Source organism: Hipposideros armiger, unplaced genomic scaffold (genome assembly GCF_001890085.2).
Source record: "Hipposideros armiger isolate ML-2016 unplaced genomic scaffold, ASM189008v1 scaffold_763, whole genome shotgun sequence".
NCBI classification, from domain to species: Eukaryota; Metazoa; Chordata; class Mammalia; order Chiroptera; family Hipposideridae; genus Hipposideros; species Hipposideros armiger.
Window position 1 is genome coordinate 688,817 of NW_017732113.1, and position 18,026 is coordinate 706,842.

Genomic DNA, 18,026 nt, shown 5'->3' on the forward strand with positions numbered 1-18,026 from the left:
GCACTGGTATTCTTTAATCACTGCACTTCTAGAAACATAACAAGCACAGCTATGTACTCCCTAACCCTAAGCCTTCCTAACTTACTGAGTGTAGTGGATTCTCTAGAGCTCCAGCCAGACCCTTACTTGAAGTCCAAATATACACACACCCCAGCTGCCAGGACTATTGGATGCTGGAAGCTCCCAGCTCTATTAGTGGGCATTGCCCTTAGCTGTAGGGAAATGCATGTCCAAGGTTATGCTACCATCAAGTTAGTTGATACAAGAAACAACTTGAGAGCTTCCCATTGCTTGTCTGGGACCTCAGTTGAATCTACATAGCAGGTCAGCATTTCCCTGTGCCTAATTCTGAATTCTCATTTCATCAGACATTTATCTTCTACGATAACAATTTTAAAAAGCCTTTTGTATGCCATTCTTATCTCAGAGTCAATTTTCATGGAACCTACTCTAAGATGTTGATCTAATGTTTGGTACGGTATGTAGCTACTGCCCTTCCTTGTCCCTACACCTGCTTGGTGTCTCACTCAAAATTGTCATCTTCAACCCTAGGCAGATGACATCCAACTGCCTAAATATGGCCTGCTTACTACTCAGGGGCAATTTAGGTCAAAGCAGGAAAAAAATATTTAAAGGTTGGTAAGGAAATCATGATGTGCCTACCTCAGCTAATTTTTAATCATCTCAGCTCTGCAATTTACAAGATCAACACAGTAGAGTGAACAGCAGGGATTAGTTGAAGCTAAATGTCTATTTACCAGCTTTGATGATGAGTCTTATTATAAAAACAGGCACACAAGAGAATGTGGACTGAGAAGATAGGAGTTCAGGATAGACTGGTGAAAGTCTCCGTCTTGCTATCTCTAATGATTTCTGAGCTCAAAAGAACACTAATTATAATTGGTTTAATATACTCTTAGCTTCTGGAAATCATGAAGTTAGGGCATACCACTAGAGGAACATAGACAGCAAGATTTAACTTTAGAGAAAATTCAACATTAAAAGGTACCAAAATACTAATAATTAACCAACTGACTAAAGATAGCTATAACTCTCAGTTATTTAGTATCTTATAATGCTGATAAAAAGCAATTGGTCTTTATTGATTCTGTGCAAGCAATTTGAACAGAAGGAAAGTTAAATTCATTGCAAACTCTTTGTTAGAAATCTCTGTACATGTTGATGAATTGTTGATTTGGGAAGCAGTCAATATTTCTGTAGATACAGGATTTATCTTTAACCAGCTTGTAAAATACCCCTTTACAATAAATGCCCAGTGGCCTATATTCCTTTTCTTTCAGTGTTTCTCATTTTAAAAGTCTCGCATTTGGTACAAACACTTTTAAATTATATTCTGATACAAGCTTAAGTTATGTTACCTTGGAGCCATGACACATTCAATCTTTTTTTGAAAGCCACACTATAAAATGCTCAGCATAATTTAAATTAATTGGAAAACTAGTAACATCAAATAAAACCCTCATAGGACTAAAGTACAAAGAGAAAATAATATAACTTGAAGTTAGTGAAGGTAACAGTTTAAGAAGCCTTCACAATGGAGACCTATGGAAGTCATGCAGATGTATTTGAATGGTCTTCATCCCTCACTAGAATGAAGGTCCATGAAGACAAGGACTTTTTGTCTTCTATTTATACTAATGCTTTGTATATAGTAGGGACTCAATAAATATTGACTGGGTTAATGAAAGAAAGGCTGAATGAAAGTTATATTATTAATTTTCTTTAGCAGGGAAAAAGAATGCATGAGATTTATTTTAAAAGGTAGAAATTAAAATTTTCATAGGAGAAGCATAAGGCTCTTTGACCATATAGTTCAATATTCTGTTCATGGCAATAAAAGTCACTACATGGTAGAAGTCAAGATTCCTACACCTGGTAAAACTGACAATAGTGTTCGTAGTGAAAGAACATACTCTGATAACCCTGGTTTAAGATACAGAATGAAGATATCTTCTTAGAAAAAAAAACTTGGAATAAAGAAAAACAACAACCAATGATAATAATGATTAAAATAAAAAATACTGAAATCCACAAAATATAATATATGAAGAAAGCGTGCCAAATACTGTAAATATTGGTCCAGGACAATAGAGACTGCCTAGTGAAAATATATTTTCTGCAAGCCTATGAAAGGATTAGAAGTCTGCAAAAAAGTGTTTTATACTCCAAGTAACAAAATAATAATTCCTCTTAGAATTGAAGCAAAAATTAAGTTGTTCAGAAATCTAGAGGTATATCCCTGAACACTGTTTGATATTCACCAAATGGCAAATAATGTGCTGCTAGACAAGAAGGTACCAGATACTTGGGGAAAATATTCTGTTGGCATAGAATAATGGAGGAGAAATTATAGATGGTAAAAAGCTCTGCAGTTATTGGATCTTTGTCAAGAGAAGTATAGGTTAAATCACACAAACACACACACAATATCTTTACTCAAGAGTTTATAATTATAATTATTCTACAGGAGAGTCATGCTAGAGGGAAGATGTACTTTTTATGGACAAAAAGCGTCCCTCAAATTGCTGAATTTCTGCAATATATCTTCCAAATATCTTCTTAAGACTATATTTTTCAAACGCTTAGTTCATTAAGACTTACTCTCCAATGCCCCCTTCCTCCACCCCTTTTAAGAGATGCATGAGCATTAAAAAGGAAATACTAGTATACCAAGTAAAAATTCAAAGTGAAAAAGGAGAAAAGGAAAAACCACCTAGACAATTGATTAATATACACCAGGCATATTATACAATCTACATGATGAAAGTAGTGATCAGTATTTCTCTATGAAACTAAGGAAATAATATATTGGCTCTGTAAAGCAAGAACTCAAAAAAATGAGATCTCTGATTCAAAATATTATAAAATACAAAATTAAATAAGGAGTGGGTTGTGAGAATATAATCATTAGGATTTCAAGAAGATGGCGGAATGACAATATAATGTTTTAAATTCCTTGATTCTTCTAAAGTATTCTTACACACACACACACACACACACACACACACACACACACACACACACAGAGGCAACCAAAATAAACTAAATAAAAACATACAGACAACATTTACAACAAAAATTGGTGAGCAGGTATCCTACAGATGCCAAAACAGGAGCAAGAGAAAAACACTAACACCTACAAGATCCACATGGAGTAAAAAAACAACAGGGTGTATTATAACTATGAGAACAAACTTCAAAACTAACAACAAGTATTCACTGTAAAGTATGACAAACCAACTAAGAAGAGCAGCCAAAACTATAAGAAACCTTGAAGTGTTCAATTCATATTACTCCCAGAGAACCTTGATGCTGGAGCAATTTTGGTTCCATGAAATCTCCAAATTTACAAACCAAATCTCTATTCCAGGAAAAATCCCTCCTATAAAGAGAAACTGCTGGGGATAGAACACATTAAACAACAGAATCAAATAAAAGAAAAGATCCATATATAGCCAGGAATGGAAGCAGAGGAGGCAGCTCTCAGAGTTAGACCATATTTTTATCTCTTTGTGAAACAACAGAAATGGGATTTCCAAAGAAATAAAGCTGTAAAAGTTACCCTGATGCATTTCTCACTTCAAAGGTTTAGAAAACTTTCATATAATGAAAGCACATTCAGAAAGATGTGTCCACAAAATTAACCAAGAGAAATTAAGAGGAAGATAAACACTAAGTAAAGGCAAAATTAATTACAGTTAGAAAATACTAAAAAAAATAGGTGATTATTTAAAGGATGGTTTTAAAAGAGAGGTGATAGAATTCAAGAAAGCTATAAAAAAAGAAAAACATTATTTCAAAATAAAATTAACCAAAAGAATATAAGATAAATAAGCATAACATTATGATTTGTGATAAAAGAAATTATTTAAAATTAAAATAAATGAAGTAGAGTAAAAAAGAATTCAAAAGCCAGTGGTAGATAGAAATAGAAAAGACACAAATGAAATGCAGTACACATTAATTTGCAGTTCCCAAAGCAATGAATGAAACAAATACTAAAAATATACATAATTTAAAAAACTTTTCTGAGTTAAAATATCATTTGAATCTATATAGTAAAATAGCATGCCACACATGAGATCCAAGATGGCAACGCAGATAAACACTGTGCCTGCTTCCTTCCATGAACACATTAAAAGTACAACTAAATTATAGAACTATTTGAATTCTGGCTGAACAGAAGTTTTATAACTAAGGCTATAAAGAAGCAGCTAGGTTGAGACTGGAAGGAAGGATGGAGATGCAAAATGGGCTCATAGTTGTGAATTGGGATGGATATCTCAGCCACAGAGGTTCCTCCCAGAGAAGCGAGAGACCCCAGCCCCACTCCAGGCTCCCTAACAAAGACTATTGGTGCTGGGAAGAGGAGATCCCACAACATCTCTGTGAAAAACAGTGGGGATTCCAACAATGTGAGTGGGATGGAAGGCTGTGGGAAACCCAGATGTCTTCTTAAACACCTGGTATACAGACTCTCTCACTCACAGACACTCACCTTGGGCTCTGGTGGAAAGATAGTAACTGGAGAGGGGGCGGCATCAGAGTGAGGGCTGGAGGACAGTTACCATTTTCCCTGAGTGGGATCCTTCTCCGATGCAGCTGGCAGGTAGATGCCATCTTTCCTGTGTTGAGCCCGCCCCCACATGGACAAATCTGAATCTGATTAGTCTGGTGAGATCCACTGCTCCACCCTCCTGACTCTTTGAGATACCACCCCACCCAACTCACCCAACACCAGAGGCACTTTCTCCGAGAGCAGCCAGCCCTGACCACATTGCTTTCTTGAAAAACTATCAGAGTCCACAGGACCAAGGCAGGTGGCAGATGGGTTGTGTGTACTCTAAGACTTTTGCTGAGTAGCTCCAGGCACCATAACACAGTCTACATTAACCTACTAACCACAACTCTTCCCAATCTAGTGACTCACTGAGATCCTGCCTCACCCAGCTCATGTACCACACCAGGCTCTATCAGAGGCTGAATCTTAAGAGAGCTGGCAGGTGGCAATAGGGCTAGGGGTGTCCTGGCTTTTTGAAGAGCTACCACAGGCCAGGTACTGATGGCAGCAATTCTCAGTTTGAATCATGTCCTCTCCCACATGGTTCCAGGGTTAGCACAGGCAGTAAACAACAGCAGATCACTTTGTAGCTCCTACCAGGTAGTCTTCAGCTGTTCACAGGCAGTGGGTGACCTGGGCCTGCACCAGAGATCCTCACAATAGGCCCCAGACACAACAAACTTGGAGGTTGGCTTCAGACCACAGCAGAGCACTGCCCAATTTGCCCCACAGTGGCACACCCAAAGGGCAGTCACAACAATCACCAGAATCCCACTCAGTGTGATAAGCCCCTTGCACAGCAGCCTGTAAGCTGTGAACTTGGTCAAATTCCACAGCCAATTAGCCTGAGGGTCAATCCCACCCATTGATGTGCCAATAGCAACCCAGGTTCAACGATAACATAAGGACACACACAACCCACACAAGGGACACTCCTGGAGCACCTGGAACAGATGACCAAGGAGACTGTGCCATGGCCCCCAGAGCACCTACTACATAAGGCCACCTGGCCAAGACTGAGAGACATAGCAGATCTATCTAACACATAGGAACAAACAAAGAAGCAGCCAAAATGAGGAAACAAAGAGTCTCAAATGAAAGAACAGGAGAAAAATCCAGACAAAGAACTGAATGAAATGGAGACAAGCAATAACCAGAAACAGAGTTCAAAACAATGGTTATAAAGTTGCTCAAGAAACTTAGTGATAACTTCAACAAAGAGATAGCAAGCATAAAAAAAGGATGTAGAAACCATAAATAGTCAGAAGTGAAGAATATGATAACTGAAATTAAGACTGCAATAGAAGGAATCACCAGCAGACTAGATGAAGCAGAAGATTGAATCAGTGATTTGGAAGACAAGGTAGCAGAAAACACCCAATCAGAACAGCAAAAAGAAAAAAGAATTTAAAAAAATGGGGATAGTTTAAGAAACCTGTGCAACATCAAGCGTAACAACATTCACATCATGGGGGTACCAGAAGGAGAGAAGAGAAAGCAAGGGATTGAGAACCTATTTGAACAAATAATGACTGAAACTTTCTTAACATGGTGAAGGAAAGAGACATAAAATTCCAGGAAGCAGAGACTTCTAAACAAGATGAACCCAAATAGGCCCACACCAAGACACATCATAATTACAATGTCAAAGGTTAAAGACAAAGAGATATTCCTAAAAGCAGCAAGAGAAAGGCAACTAGTAACTTATAAGGGAGCTCCCATAAAACTGTCAGCTGATTTGTCAGCAGACACTTTGCAGGCCAGAAGGGATTGACACAAAATATTCAACATGATGAAAAGCAAGGACCAGGATGCCCTGGAAAATGGTGGATGTGAAGAGGGCTCCCTGAGTTCTCCCCTGGAAATCATTGCAATTTGAACTGCTGTAACTCAGCAAACAAACCTCTACCCTGTACACAGAACAGCTAAGAGACTCCCACGCTGAGTACTTAAAGGTGGGCAGACTTGGCGAGTGGGGGAAGAGGAAGGTGAGATGTGTGGAGGCACAGTCCGCACCTGTGGCTGCTGAGACACTGGGCCTCAGGGAGCAAATCGGAGAATGTTCCCTTGGTTTGCTCCCTGAGCCTCACAGCACACCCGAGAGCAGCGGGAACATGACAGTTTGCAGTTTAAGACAGAAAACTCGAGTGGGGTGAATGGGGGAAGAGAAGGAGGAGACGTGTGTGCAGAAGCCCAGTCCGCATCCCCGGCTGCAGAGCTGCAGGAACCCAGGAGACAGAGCAGGGAGTGTTGTGGTGCCAGAGTGGGCTCAACCCCAGGTCCTACCCAGTCCCTTCAGGAGTGCAACCAGAGCCCGGCAGCAAGCAGGCTCTGAGACAGAAACCTCAAACCGGGCGAGTGGGGGAAGAGGGAAGCAAGACATTGTGGAAAGGCAGCCCACACCTGCAGCCATGGAGAAGCGGTTCCCCAGGAAGCAGCGAGGCAGAGTAGAGAGTGATGCAGTGCAAGGGTGAGCTCAGCTGAAGTGTCACCAAATGGTGGTGATTTTTTGTTTGTTTGTTTGTTTTTAATTTCTTTCTTTCTCAGACAGAAAGCAAAAACTGCATAAATTCCCACCCCCACCCTCTCTCAGAAACCTTGGCCCCTGTCTTGCCAGAGCCTTAAGCTGACCCCTGAATGGAGGAGTGGGGTCAGATTACAGAGGTGCTCCTACTCCCAGGGGGTTGAGAAACTCCGCATGAGAAGAGTCTGCAGGATGGTGATCCTACCTACCTTACCCCACAGCTTGTCTGCACGGCTTGGGAGGCAGGGCAACTTCAGCTTCTGAGTCACAGGCAGACTCCCAGCAGGTGGGTTTCAGCAGCTCTGAAATCTCCACCCCCCACCCCCCGCAAAACACATACACAGCCTCCATTGGAAAGAGTGCCTGAAGACGCACATCGACCCTTCTGGTGGCAATACTCAGTGTGCCTCAGGGAAGGCGTGAGCAGAAACAGCCTTGACTTTGTAAAAACTACCAATCACACCTCATAACCCCACTCATCTAAAATAGACCTGCATTGCCAGGGTCACTCTAGGTGCCATGTGGCCAGCTCTGTCCCCACAAGATGCAGAGAAGTTTGTGTATAACAGAGGACAACCTGGGGAGAGCTTGGTGGACTTCAGCCAAGATTGGCACTAGTTGTTTTTCGTTTGTTTGTTTGTTTTGGCATATTATATTGTTGGTGTTAATTGGGTTCTTTTGAGTGTTTTGGGTTTGTTTTGTTTTATTGGTTGTTTGTTTTGGTTGTTTTTGTTATTTTCCATTTCATTATTAAAATTTTTAGTTTTTAATATAAGCATATATAAAGTTGTATATAAGTGGATATATATGTCCATATATATGGGTGGGTAGATCCATATAGATAGATAGATAGATAGTTAGACAGATATAGATATAGATATATAGATATATACATTTGTTTTTCCTTTTTCTCTCTTTCTTTCCTTCTCGCTTTTCTACCCTCTCTCCCTCCCTTCTTTTCTTCTCTCTTTTCACTGCTTTACTTTTCCTCCTGCCTTCCATCTTTTCTGCAATTCTATTTTATTATGATTTTTATTTTGGGGGGTGTTGCTATTTTGATTCTTGTGTTTATTCTATTTTTTATTTTTATTTTATTCTATTTTATTGTGTTCTGCTTTTTGTTCCTTGTGGGGGTTTTTTTGTTGTTGGTGGTGGTGTTTTATTTCTGTTTGTTTTCTCCTTTTGTATGCTTGATATCTCAGTACATGCTGAGTGTAGGTTGTTGGTTGTTTTTTACATGTGAGAGCACCTGGTTTCCATTGGTAGCTGTTGTGGTTGTGCTTGGTGATCTGTTTTGCTCTAAAATCGCTCTGCAATAGGGCCCTGCCAAAGAGGCACAAGATTCATCACACCCAGAGGCCAACTTTATATAAAACCAGAGCATTATGAGGTTTGACCTACAAGAGTCACATCCAAAGGGGAATCACTACAGGCATAAGAGCCCATAGGGGCCAAGCCTCAAAGGAGGGGTCAACCCTCACACAGCAGCTCATAAATGGTGGACACAGCTAATTCTCACAGCTAGTCAGCCTGGGAGTCAATCTCACCTACTGACAAGCCAAAAGTAACAAAAATCAACTTTAACAGGAGAAGACACACAAACACAAGGAACACCTCTGGTACACACACACAAGAGAAAAGGGAGACTGAGTAATTCAAATATAAAAGTCACATACCACATAAGTCCACCCAGAAAAGTTACTATGAACAACTATATGCCAGCAAATTTGACAATCTGGAAGAAATGGGTAATTTTCTAGAAGCATACAACCTTCCAAAGCAAACTCAAGTAGAAACAGAAAACCTGAATAGACTGATTACTACGAAGGAAATTGAATCAATAATCAACAAGCCCCAGATCAGATGGCTTCACAAGTAAATTTTACCAAACCTTCGAAAAAGATTATCACCTATTTTACTCAAACTATCCCAAAAAATACAGAAGGAGGGAAGGCTCCCAAACTCTTTCTATGAAGCCACAATCACCCTGATTCCAAAACCAAACAAAGACAGTACAAAAAAGGAAAACTACAGGCCAATAGCCCTGATAAACATAGATGCAGAAATCCTCAATAAAATCTTAGCAAACAGGATTCAGCAATATATTAAGAAGATCATACATCATGATCAAGTAGGTCTCATCCCCAGTATGCAAGATTGGTTCAACATCCACAAGTCAATTAATGTGATACACCACTTCAACAAAATAAAAAGTAAAAATCACATGGTCAGATCAATAGATGCAGAAACAGCATTTGATAAAATACAGCCATTTATGATAAAAACTCTTAGAAAAGTGGGAATAGAGAGATCATATCTCAACATACTAAGGGCTATATATGATAAACCCACAGCCAACATCATATTCAATGGGGAAAAGCGAGAACCATTCTCCTTAAGGTCAAGAACAAGACAAGGCTGTCCACTTTCTCCACTTTTATTCAACATAGTTCTGGAAGTTCTAGCCATAGCAATCAGACAAGAAAAAGAAATAAAAGGCATCCAAATCAGTAAGGAGGAAGTTAAATTGTCATTATATGCAGATGACATGATACTGTATGTAGAGAACCCCTAAGACTCCATTAAAAAACTATTGGAACTGATAGATGAATTCGGTAAAGTGGCAGGATAAAAATCAATATCCAGAAATCAGTTGCATTTGTATATACCAATAATAAACTATGAGAAGGAGAAATTTAAAAAAAACAGTTCCATTTACAATTGCTTCAAGAACTACAAAATACTTAGGAATAAATTTAACCAAAGAAGTAAAAGACCTGTACTCAGAAAATTATAAGACACTGAAGAAAAAGATAAAAGAAGATACAAATAAATGGAAACACTTACCATGCTCTTGGATAGGAAGAATTAATATAGTTAAAATGTCCATACTGCCAGACATTAAAACATACTACAAGTCTACAGTAATCAAAAGAGCATGGTACTAGCATAAAAACAGGCACATAGATCAATGGAACAGAATAAAGAGCCAAGAAATAAATCCATGCAAATATGAACAGTTAGTCTATGACAATGGAAGCAAGATCTACATTGGAGTAAAGATAGTCTATTTAATAAATGGTGCTGGGAAAATTGGAGTGACACTTGCAAAAAAATGAAACTGGACCACCTCCTTATGCCATATACAAGAAAAGTTCAAAATGTATTAAAGACTTAAATGTAAGACCTGAAACCATAAAACTCCTAGAAGAAAATATAGGGTCTAAATTTTCAGACATTACCCTGAGCAATATTTTTACTGATACATCCCCACGGGCAAGGGAAGTAAAAGAAAAAATAAACATATGTGATTATATCAAATTTAAAAGTTTTTTCACAACAAAGGAAACCATCAATAAAAAAAAGAACCCTACTAAATGGGAGAAGGTATTTGTCAATGAGATATCTGATAAGGGGTTAATATCCAAAATTTATAAAACACTCATTCAACTCAACATCAAAAAAACAACCCAATTAAAAAATGGGCAGATGATATGAAGAGACATTTCTCTAAAGAGGACATACAGATGGCCAACAGGCATATGAAAAAATGTTCAACCTCACTAAGCATTAGGGAAATGCAAATAAAAACCACAATGAGATACCACCTCACTCTGGTCAGAATGGCTATCATCAATAAATCAACAAACAACAAGTGCTGGCGAGGCTGTGGAGAAAAGGGAACCCTGGTGCACTGTTGGTAGGGCTGTAGAGTGGTGCAGCCACTTTGGAAATCAGTATGGAGGTATCTCAAAAAGCTGAAAAATGGAACTACCTATGACCCAGCAATTCCACTCTTAGGTATTTATCCAGAAAACCCAAGACACAAAATCGAAAAAATATATGCATCCCCATGATCACTGCAGTGCTATTCACAATAGCCAAGACTCGGAAACAATGAAAATGCCCATCAGTAGACGACTGGATTAAGAAACTATGGTATATTTACACAATGGAATATTATTCAGCTATAAAAAAGAAGGAAATTGTACCATTTGTAACAATATGGATGGTCCTAGAGAACATTATGCTAAGTGAAATAAGTCAGAGAAAGACAAATACCAATGATCTCACTTATATGTGGAATCTAAAGAACTGAATAAATGATAAATGTAAACAGAAATAGTCTCAGAGACACAGAGGAAAAACTGATGGATGCTATTTGGGAGAGATTGGGAATGAAAGAGAAAGGGAAGGGACGAGACAATATAAACTGGTAATTACAATATGGCCTCAGGGATAGAAAAGACTATCTGGGGAATATAATCTATAATGTAGTAAATACAAACAAGACAGAAACAAACTCATAGAATCAAAAATCATATTGAGGGGCCGGCCCAGTGGCTCAGGTGGTTAAGAGCGCAAGCTCTGAGCAACAGAGTCTCCGGTTAGAATCCCACATGGGTCAGTGAGCTGCGCCCAAGCTGAGCTGCCACTGAGCTGCCAACAGGTGACAGGATGGCTCAGCTGGTGAAAGCATGTGCTCCTAACAACAAGGTTGCAGGCTGGACTCCTGCATGGGATGGTGGGCTATGCCCATCTGCAGCTAAGATTGAACAGAGCACCTTAAGCTAAGCTGCCCTGAGCTGCCGATGGGCAGCCAGATGGTGACTGGACTTGGAGCTGAACTAGCTGCACCCTCCACACCTAAGTTTGAAGGACAACAACTTGTCTTCTGTCCCCGTTCCCTAATTCCCCAATAAAATATTTAATAAAAAAAAGATCATATTAATGGTTGCCAGATGGGAGGGAGCTGGGGGTGAAAAGGAGGAAGGGATTAAAAAGTACCAATTTGTTATTACACAGTAATCATAAGGATATAGATTATAGCATAAGCAATATAGTCAGTAATATTTTAATACCTATGTATGCTGTCAGATAGGTTCTAGATTTATTGAGGTGATAGATTGAAGAGGGTTGGGGGCAGGGTGAAAAAGGTGAAGGGATTAAGAAATACAAATTGGTAGTTACAAAATAGTCATGGGGTTGTAAAGTAAGGCACAGAGAATAGTCAATAATATTGTGATAGCATGGTACGGTGTCAGATGGTTGCTGGTGACCACTTCTTTAGGTATATAAATGTTGAATAACTATCGTGTACACCTGAAACTAATATAACATTGTATGTTAGCTATATTTTAATAAAAATCTTTAAAAAAATAGCATGCCACATAACTGAAAATCTACCCAGAATAACCAACACGGTGACATATTCAATGAAAATTATTGTAACACAAACAATAGATCATCCTTTGGCTAAAGACCAAATGACTTATAAGAGAAAGTAATTCATGTGACCATCACACTTTTTGATAGCAATATTTTACATCACATGATATTTAAGATATTCAAGAAAATATAAATCAGGTACCTTATATCCAGTCAAATTGATAGTCAAGTACAAAAGCCACAGGCACAGTTTTATTTCTACACAAGAATATAAGAAATGTTGTTTTGATTATTCTTTCCTGAAGCATATAAAAATGAATTTCAGACAACCTAAATGACTGAAATCACATCATTAAAACCAGTTGTGAACTATGCATTTTCTTATGAATATCAAATACTGTAAATATTGTAGTATTGGGGATCATGATTATAAGGAATACAATAGAGTAAGTAATGACAATATGTTTTGACAATGAGGATTTAGCTTAACTATCAAAAATAGAAGGGAGTAATCACCAGAACAGTGGAGAGATTACATCAGTGAGCAGCTCTCTTTCACGAAATCAATTTTAAAAATACTGGCAAAACAGAACTAAATATTATTTCAGAACTTGAAATTAACTAAGTCACAGAAACTGAAAAGCATTTATTAATAGCTATGAGAAACTACTGAACCTTCACAACACAGCAGGGTATGTGACCTTTTTACTTGGGGTTATTCACATATCCTCTCATCCCCTGCTAAGCAGTGTGGTAGTCATGAAAAGCCAGTAGTCTTGTAGCCATCTAAGATGACTGACCTCTTGTGAAATTCCATTAAAAGCATCATCTTAAGAGCACAGTAAATAATATTGTTTGAACTTCCAGCTGCCAGGGAAATCTCAGGCGTTCTGCTATTCAATTCAATTCAAAGCTCAGCTCATCAAGAGGGAAAAAACCCTACTCTTAGGTTACCAAAGCGATATCAATCACTTGACAACAGCTGCCCAAGGCTATCACTTGATTTGCTTGTGGCAAATAAGAGCCTAGTCAGGAATATAAAAGGAAATGGGAAAGAACAAGATGACCACAGGGAACTGAAAAAGCTCTGACAAATTCCTGGAGATCTCAAAGTCATTGCCCATTCACAAGGTTGTGCACATGCCCAGAAAATACTTGGTGAAAGAGAAGACTCTGCTCTAGCTAAACTCGAAATCCTGCACATGGAGTAAATAAAGTCTGTTTTGTAAACTGCCTAAAGTCTGAATGTGTGCCTTCTTACACAGATCCCCTTGGCAAAGGGAGGAAGACAAATTGGCAAGGCGTAAGGAAATCTTCTGACCTGCAGTAGCTGACTACTAAATAAATTGACTTAGGGATGAACCCAGGAAGCTACACATAAAAATAAAAACAAAACCTTTTTTAAGAAATGGAATTTTAAAAACTTTTTAACAGAAAATTTAGTAGTTTGAATTACAAATAATACAGTATCTGCAAAATTAGTCTAGGTAATTCCCTAAACAAAAAAGCAGCAACAATAAATAATGGGGGGAGGGGAACACCAATAAGATGGGGGAAGGGATCTAACTATAGTTGCTACAATATAGTATCTAAAACACCCAGTGTTCCACAACAACAACAAAATATTATGAGAAATATAGAGAAATAAGAAGGTATGCCACATATACAGGAAAAAAGAAGAGCCAACAGAAAACGTTCATGAGAAAGGCCAGATATTGGACTTATTAGATAGAGACTTCAAAGCAGTTACTGTAAACTTATCCAAATAACTCAAAGAAATGATGAATAAAGAAGAGGGTAATGGGAGCCAAATATATGGTGATGGAAAGAGAACTGGCTCTGGGTGATGAACATACAATGCAATATATAGATGATGTATTCTAGAATTGTACATTTGAAACCTATATAATTTTACTAACCAGTGTCACCCCAATAAATATGAAAAAGAAAAGAATTAAGGAAAGTAGAACTATGTCTTGTCAAATAGAGAATATCAATAATGATATTGAATAGAACATCTCAATATTGATAATGATATGGAAACTGTAAAAGAGCACTCAATAGATATTCTGGAGTTGAAAAGTCCAATAACTAAAATGAAAAATGCACTGAAGTGGGGAAATAGCAGGTTTAGCAGGCAGAAGAATAAATAAGAGAACTTCAACATAGGTCAAAAGAGATTACCTAGGCGATACAAAATGGACTCCAGGTTGGTGAGAGCATCTGAGCCAGCAGGTGGAGGGGAGCAAAAGACACTACCAAGGTCAAGGGTGTGTAAATTTGAGCCTCCACATTTCTAACCCAAGGTCTCAAAATGCATTGTAACTCCTGCCCATTGGGTTGTAAGGTTTATGTAGGTAATCATAGAAACAAGATTGAACTGCTGAACTGGAATGACCTTTTGGCTATTGTGAACCACTCCAAAGCATGTGAGTTGCTAAAAACCCTCCCGTTTTTCCTTTTGTTGAATTTGAAGATCCCAGAGATGAAGCCAATGCTGTCAAAGTGCTAGATGAGAGAACACTATTGAAGTCCCAACTTAATGGTGAAAAGAGAAGTCACAATCGTTGCCCACCTCCATTTAGGACCATTGCCAGAAAAGGAGTCATCCACCTCGCTCCAGACCCCAAGACAGAGAAGCTTCTCCTGCAGCCAGAGCAGGTCCTTTTGTAGAGGTAAGAGACAAGAGAGATCATTGTCTCAGAAGTCATAAACTGTCCCTATCCTTCTCTTGGTCTTGTACTTGATCTACATCAAAAGAAAGGCAATAAGAGACCCGTTTGCAAGATGGATGGCATACAGGAAATAATTTCATTTGACAAGTGTATGTACAGAAAATTCAACTTTTGTTTGAGGCTTCATGAGCTTAGCACATTTTTAAGACATATTAGCTGTTCACATTTGTTTATCTTGGAACAGTGACATAAGGATGTAATTTTCTATGGTTTGAAATGGGTCGTATGAGGCATGTAATATCAAAAATTGTTACTTTACAATGTTCCTTTAAGCAAAATTGAATTTTATTCAAAGTTTACTTACTGTTGCATAGACTGATAATAAACCTCTAACTCCTGCCCAGCTAAAGTGTGATGTTTAAAATTATGGAAACAAAACTGGCAAAAATTAGACCTAAGTCTTATTTTTCCATACCTGGGATATAGTATGTGACTGTAGTTGAGCAAGTAACTTTTAAAAGCTGCTGTGAACACAAGCCAGCAGGTAGAAATTAAAGTTGCACCATTAAACTAGATTTCAGAGGTTTTTAAAAAAATGCAACTAGTCTTCACAATGGGCAGAGGTTGTCCAGTTGGTGTAGAATCTAAGCTGTTTCGAGAAAATTAGTTTACCTTTGCTTTAGGTCATAAATTTCTGATGTGATTGCTGGGTATGAATACATAGCTGTTTGTAACATTCATTTGGAAATTTGAGACTATTTAATATATCTGTGTTCTGCCAGGTGAAGGGTACACTGTAGAGCTAAATTTGGAGTTATTGTGGAAATTTTGTGTGTGTGTGCTATCATTTGTAATATGCTTTGTGAGAGTCCTTGGGACTTAAGTTTTGTTTACAAACTATTGTTTAACATGAAAGAGAGAGAAACAGATTACCCATTTTGAGGAACAGAAAAAGAAGGAATAAACAAAAATTAACAGAGCCTCAGAGATCTATCCAGCATACAAACATATACATAATCAGAGTCCCAGAAGGAGAACACAAAGAGAAAGGGGCAGAAATACTGGTCTAAAGTATTTGAAGAAATACTGGTCTAAAACTTCCAAAATCCAACTTAAAATATTAATCTACACACCCAAGAATCTTAACAAACTCCAAGTAGAATAAAACAAACCAACAAGAAAATCTATATCTAGAAAAACTATAGTCAAACTGATAGAAGGAAAATCTTGAAAGCAGCAAAGTAAAATTGACATGACATACAAGTGACCCTTAATAAAATTAATAGCTTACTTCTTATGGAAACCATGGAGACTAAAAGATACTGAAATGTCTGTCTTCAAACTGTTGAAAGTAAGACTGTCAACTAAAATTGCAATAATCAGCAAAACTCACCTTCAAAAGTGAAGATAAAATTAAGACACTCTCAGATACACAAAAATGAGAAAATGTGTCACTAATAAAACTGTCTTATATAAAAACTAAGAGAGAAAATTTAGGCTCAAATGAAAAGACACTATATGGTAACTTGAATCCACACGCACACACAACAATTGTTATTATAATTAATATAAAAGTAAAATAATAAAAACACTGTTAAATTTAACTAGATAGATATAGTAGCATAAATGCATTTTAGTCTGCAACTTATCTTCTTTTATGTGATTCAAAAGACAACAAAGGGGGCTGGCTGAGTGGCTTGTTGGTTAAGAATTGGCTTGAGAGCACAAGCTCCGAGCAGCAGGGTTGCCAGTTTGGATCCCACATGGGACAGTGACACTGTGCCCTCTACAGCTAAGATGGTGAACAACAGCTCGACCTGGAGCTGGGCTGCTGTAAGTCACCGGCGACGGCGTGGGCTGCAGTGGGACTGCAGTGGGCTGCTGTAAAGCTACTGTGAGTGGCTGGCAGCCAGCATGAGCCAGCGTGAGCCGCCGTGAGCCACAGTGAGAGGCCATCTAATGGCCGGCTACCCATCTGCCTCAGCTGGGAAGAGTGCAATGATCACAATACCAACATGGGCCAGTGAACCGATGTCCTCCATAACTAGATTGAAGAACAAAAGGACAGCAACTTCTCTGTTCCCCTTCCCCAATTCCCCAATAAAATCTTAAAAAAAAAGACAACAAAATGCAATAATTATAAAAGTGTTAAGGGGATTAAAAAGTAAAAAGTTGTCATTTACATGAAAATAATAGTATAAAGGAGAAGGGCTAAAAAAGAGAATATATTAACAGAAAGTTTTTATATACTATTAAAATTAAGGTAATATTAATCTAAACAAGATTATTTTATCTTAAGGTGCTAATTGCCATCCCCAAGAAAACCAGTGAGAAAAATAATTTAAAAAATAGTAAAAAAATCAGCAAGGGATTTAAAATGTTACACTAAAAAAAGTCAAAACAACTGTTTAACACAAGAGACTGGAATCGAGGATTAAAAACACAAAACAAAACAAAAAGACATAGAAAAAACATCAAAAATGGCAGATAAAAACCCTACTTGATAAGTAATTACAGTAAATATGAGTAGATTAAACACAGAAGGCAGTTAGGGAGAATAGATTAAAATTTTAAAAATGTGGCCCAACTCCATGTTGTCTATAAGACACACTTTAAATTCAAAGACAAAAATAAGTTGAAAGTAAAAAAATGGGAAAATATACCATTGAAGCACTAAAGAGAAGAGGGCTGTAATGGCTATATTTATACAAATAAAATAGATTTTTATGGTAAAATGTGTTACTAGAGACAAGGAAAGACATTTTATCCATTAAGGAGATATAGTAAATATATATGCACTTAACAACAGAGCCTTAAAATAGATGAAGCAAAAACTAACAGAACTGAGGGGAAATATCCAAATGGTAGCTTAATAACAGATAGACCAACTAAGCATAAGACCAACAAGTAAACAGAACTGTAAAACACAATAAACCAACTAGAGCTAACAAATGTTCACACAGCACTGCTCTTAAGTACGCAAGGGACATTTTCAAGACAGACCAAATGTTAAGCCATAACAGAGCCTCAATTAACTTAAATACTTGTAGTCATACAATGTATCCTCTGACCAAAA

The 18,026-nt window shown here is 37.8% G+C and overlaps 1 pseudogene; it reads left to right on the forward strand.

The window, feature by feature from the left end:
* The first annotated feature begins 14,589 nt into the window (after positions 1–14,589).
* Positions 14,590–15,046, forward strand: LOC109373966 (serine/arginine-rich splicing factor 3 pseudogene; annotated as a pseudogene).
* Positions 15,047–18,026: the final 2,980 nt, after the last annotated feature.